The following is a 5,316-nucleotide window of genomic DNA, read 5'->3' as shown; positions in this document are numbered from 1 at the left end:
ATGGAGAATGGTGAAATTCTTGAAAATGCAAACTAAAGTATGTTTTTTCCTTTTTCTTCTTCCTCTTTATATGTCTTAATTTTTCCTCCTGAAATTTATTTCAGTTCCTAATTTTTCCACCTTTTCTCTTGCTGGAACTTGTCAATTACAAATTGCCCTGGTCCTCAATCAGAATTAGCTGGAACATCAGATGCTTGCCAAGGATGCCCTAACCAAGAAGCTTGTGCCTCTGCCCCTAAAGGCCCTGACCCTGGTCTCTTTCTCACTCCTTATCCCTCTCTCTATGTACTTTTATTTGGGAGAATTTTAGTTCTTGTAGTTTATTGTGCTTGCCATACTCAGTGATGCAGAATTTTCAAGTATTTTTTTTCCAATTACTTTGTTATATTTTAAAACAATCATTAGTTTTAGTTTGGGGATGAAATTGCCACTTTATTTTCTTCTGCAGCTCACATTATCAGAAAATTGTGATATTATCCTGATTTTGATTGCTTGTTATTGATTGTTTATCTCCTAATAGGTAATTTATGTCTCTGTTTCTGTCATTAATATTCTTGTCATTTTTTTATGCTAGTTATCGTTCAGCTCATGGACTTAGATATAGTTGCTTTCTTATGTCTGAGAATCCTATTTTACACTTGTTATTAAGCCTTTTAGTAGTATAGTTTCTAGGTCAGCCACCCTTTTGGTGTTGTGAGTGCAGAAAACTACAATGGCCTTTTGGTTGGTGGAACTTTAGACTTGAATCCCTTGGCTACAGGGATAGTTCAAAATTCCATACCTGTAAAGCTGAAAAAAATAATGCTGCTTCATTTATTCAACTACAGTATCAAATAACTTTTCATTCTGGGATGCAGCCATATAGGACAAGCTACAAATTATAAGAGATTGTGGATTGTCTTGGAAAGAAAGCTATTAAGATTTGGTAAAACTTTCCCCAAGCCCTCAAACATACTGTCAAACTGTGATTTTATTCCATAAGCTTTGAGACATTATAGGGAAACAAATTCTAGAAAAGATCTTTGGTATTTTTTGCCTCTTTATTTTCACTTTTGGTGGACAACCTTGGAAATTATAGCTATGCACCAAGGTGAGTGATAGGATAGTTAGGATAGTCGGCAGATTATGCTAAAGAATGTATGAGCCAGAATTGTTTTAATGGTTTAAAGAGCATGTAGTTTTAGCTCTTTCTTCCAAAACCTTATTGGGCAACATTCCATGTTAAATTGAATATTGATATGGATTTTGTATTGCTAACCTATTAGTGTGGAGGAATGCGTTTGAGCTTTCATATGATGGGATATTCTGTGTTCAAAAGGTTCTTTCATTTGAAAATGGAAGAACTTGCAACCATGCATCCCATATAGATTAGACTTGTTCTGATATTTTCCTGCTTTTATGACAACATTATTTCTTAACTCAAAATCAGGTGTTTGCTTAATATTCTGTTCATTGGTTTCTGCAGACTTGGTTGCAATTGCAGAACGAATGGCTACAGTAAAACTTAAGATATTAAAACTTAAGATATTTATTTTATCTAGGAAAGGTGGAGTTGGCAAGAGTACATTTTCTGCCCAAATCTCATTTGCACTTGCGACTATGGACTTCCAGGTTGGCCTTTTGGACATTGATCTTTGTGGACCAAGCATTCCTAAGATGCTTGGCCTAGAAGGTCAAAACATTCATCAGAGCAACCTTGGCTGGTCTCCTGTATATGTTGAGTCGAACTTTGAGGTCATGTCAATAGGGTTCATGCTTCCTAACCCTAATGAAACTGTTATATGGAGGGGGCCCCGCAAGAAAGGTCTCATCAAGCAATTTCTAAAGGATGTGTACTAGGGAGAGCTTGATTTTCTAGTAGTGGACGCCCCACCTGGGACCTCAAATGAGCATATCTCAATTGTCCAATTCCTTCAGGCCACTAGAATAGATGGTGCAATTATTGTCACTACTCCATAATAGGTCTCTCTAATTGATGTGTGTAAAGAAGTGAATTTCTGTAAGAAAGTTAGAGTCGAGGTCCTTGGGGTTGTTGAGAACATGAGTGGCTTGTTTCAACTGTTGATGGATTTTAGGTTTATGAAATTGACTGAGACTGGTGAACAACAAGATGTCACAGAAAAGGTTTTGCAATAGATGAGAGAGAAAGCTCCAGAGATGCTTGGCTTGATTGCTTCTAGTGAAGTATTTGATAGCAGTGGTGGTGGTGCAACGCATATGTGTAGAGAGATGGGTGTTCCTTTTCTTGGGAAGATACCATTGGATCCATAGCTGTGCAAGGCAGCTGAAGAAGGGTGGTCCTGCTTTGCTAATCAGAAGTGTGGAGTAAGCGCACCAGCACTGAAGAATATTATTGAAAAATTACTGGTGGCAAAAAGGTGGAATTAGAAAATACAATCTGCAGCAGATTAAAAAAAGATCACAAATGATTTTCTACACCATTTTATGGCTAGATTTTTCTTTTCTTCTTGTAACTTTATATTTGATATTCCTTCTTTGCTGAATTAATTTTTGTGGAGTCTTTTGTTTGTGGTATATGGATTCATTCGAGTTACACTAGTTGTCGCAAGGGTTTTGCGGTCGCTAAATGATTCTCACCGAAGTGGAAAAAGTGAGGAGTCACCACTTTAATTTTAAGGGAAATTAAAGGAAACCATTGCTGAAAATAAAAATCACTTCAGAAATAGAGATTCTAGGTTCAGAGTTCATTCACGGGTGGGGAAGGTGTTAGGCACCCCACCTCGTCTCTTAACGAGGGTCGACAAACTTAATAATGTGCTCTTCATAACTTTGGGGGTTTCTATTGATAATTTTGGGGGTTTGGAGTCACGATGTCGGTCCTTATTATTGATAAAAGTAGCATTTAATATCTCACCATTTTGGGTTTCCCAAGAACACAGGTGCATGGAATGACCCTACAGTGAATTGGTGTTTTATTTGTTTGATTTGTTACGTATTTTGTCCAATTTCTCCTGCTTTGAATTAGGATTCTAATTCTGAAGAGGTGTTGTTTGGTCCCTAAAGATTCGTAATGAATTAGGAGGATTCTCGGCTAACATATTATGTACCTCGGTATTTAGGTGTTAGTAACATTAAAATTTTGATTGAAAAGATTTCAGGAAAGGACTCTCTCCCAATCTCTTAAAATTTTCTTAGAATTTTGCTAAGAGAATTCGGGTAAAGACTCTCTCCCGATCTCTTAAAATGTTTTTATTAGAATTTTGCTAAGAGAATTCAGGTAAAGACTCTCTCTCGATCTCTTTAAATGTTTTTGTTAGGGTTTTAGCTAAGAGAATTTGGGTGAGGACTCTCTCCCGATCTCTTTAAATGTTTTTATTAGGGTTTTAGCTAAGAGAATTCGGGTAATGACTCTCTCTCTATCTCTTTGGATTATTTTATTGGAATTTTAGCTAGGAGAATTCGGGTAAGGACTCTCTCCCGATCCCTTATATATTAGAACTTTCGTTGAGAGGATTTAGGAAAGGATTCTCTCTTGGTCCCCTCCTAATTTGTCAAAAGTAAATTTTAAAAGGTCTCGGTCATGAGACTGAACTCTTTTGACCCTATTAGATATAAGAGCGTTATACGCATTATCTCTCGCTTTTCATATTATCCCAGACTTTTAATTTCTGATCTCATAATTTATTTATACGAACTCCCCTTAGTTTATTACGACTCCTCATTTAGAATCTTTTAAACACCTTATTTCAGAGGTTTCCCGTCCAAGCTTAATCCCGAATCTCGACCTCATTCCTGTTTTGCAGAGCTAGTCTGAGTTGCTAACCTCTCAATTTGTCCGTACTATTCTTAATCATTTTAATCCTGATTGGGAATCTCCATGTTGTCATTTCCCATCCATACTCTTTACAGTACTTACAGAATATTAGTGTCCTGAACTATCCCCTTTTTTTTTACACGAAATAACATAAATAAATTAAGGACAACGTAAAGACAAAAGGTAAAACTCACGAACGTCATAAGAAAAAGGTGAGATAAGTTCGATTCGATGTAAACTTATTCTGAAGATTCATTGCAATGAAGAATCTAACAAAGACTTTATGTCATGAACATTTGAGAATGATAAACTGAGCACTTACCTGTAGAAAAGGCTGAAATAATGAGTAAGCTGGTACCGATGTCCTTGTGAATCCAAAGTCACTAAAATTGAAACGATAAGGTGATCTTAAGGAGTCACAAGTGATTGAAATGAGATCTTTTTGACAGGCGGTGATTGAGTTTCCAAAATGGTGTGCGATTGTTCAGGGTATGGATTGCAAGACCTATAGCTTCCGCAATAAGATTCTTTATAAAACTTGTTCTAAAGTCTCTAGAAACCTTGGGAGTTTCTGATTGAAAATAATGAAGCTATAGCAAAATTTCAGGATTTTTCCTTAATAATCACCGCTACCTTCATAGCATTGCATGCAGGTATTTATAGGAGATGGGTACTCGGAGATAGAGGGTTAAGATTTCAGCAGGAGGAAATGGAGGGTTAGGACCCAAAAGGATATAATCCTACGTTCCAGAATTAAAGAGGATCAAAATTGAAGATTATGATTGCATTCCAAATTTCTGTACTTCATCCTTTCATCCAACGGTTAGGAGTCATGCCTTACAGAATGGATCCGAAGGATGGGAACAAAAGGTGTTGAATTAGTTATTTACTTTTGATCTAAGGGCTTCAAATCCGTCCTTATAATTATGATCAACGGTGTAGATTGGAATGTACTGGGCTGCTTTAACCGTTTGCAATCCAACGGCAAGGGGATAAACTCATAAATTAAAGATTATGATTGGGAACGGTTAGACTCCTCCATCACCTCTGATCTCTATAGGTTGTTCCTTGTTTTACCCGATCTCTCTTATTCCTTGATTCCGACCTATACCAGTCAAAGCGATAAATCTTCTGATTACCAATGAACCACTTCGAGTTCTACATGTAATAAATGCCAAGGCCTTATATATATGTAAGAGAATTTTTTCCTTCACATACTCATAACCTCCCTCCTCTGGTGAATTTTCAATGTTTTTTTTTTTTTTCCGTTATTGGCTTTTTCGACCAAAATTCTTCTCACGACAACCACCTTGATCTTTTTCTGAATGTTTTCTTTGTCCATCTCCTGAAAATGGACAATTCTAGTGATCAGAGGTTTATGAGGGCATCGTCTGATGACGGTGAGGGAACTGGACTAATTGACCGATCAAGGTCGAAACTGACTGCCGTGCCGATCTCGGATTGGCTTACCAGTATGGCTTACAAACCGATCTCTGACAAGGGAACCTCTAATTTCAATCTTAATATCAGTGACCGCCTCT

General features: G+C 37.0%; 1 pseudogene; it reads left to right on the top strand.

The window, feature by feature from the left end:
• Positions 1–2,388, top strand: LOC110668360 (cytosolic Fe-S cluster assembly factor NBP35-like; annotated as a pseudogene).
• Positions 2,389–5,316: the final 2,928 nt, after the last annotated feature.

Source organism: Hevea brasiliensis, chromosome 15 (genome assembly GCF_030052815.1).
Source record: "Hevea brasiliensis isolate MT/VB/25A 57/8 chromosome 15, ASM3005281v1, whole genome shotgun sequence".
Classification (NCBI taxonomy): Eukaryota; Viridiplantae; Streptophyta; class Magnoliopsida; order Malpighiales; family Euphorbiaceae; genus Hevea; species Hevea brasiliensis.
The sequence above is the reverse complement of the archived record's forward strand: the minus strand, read 5'-3'. Positions and strand labels throughout refer to the sequence as shown.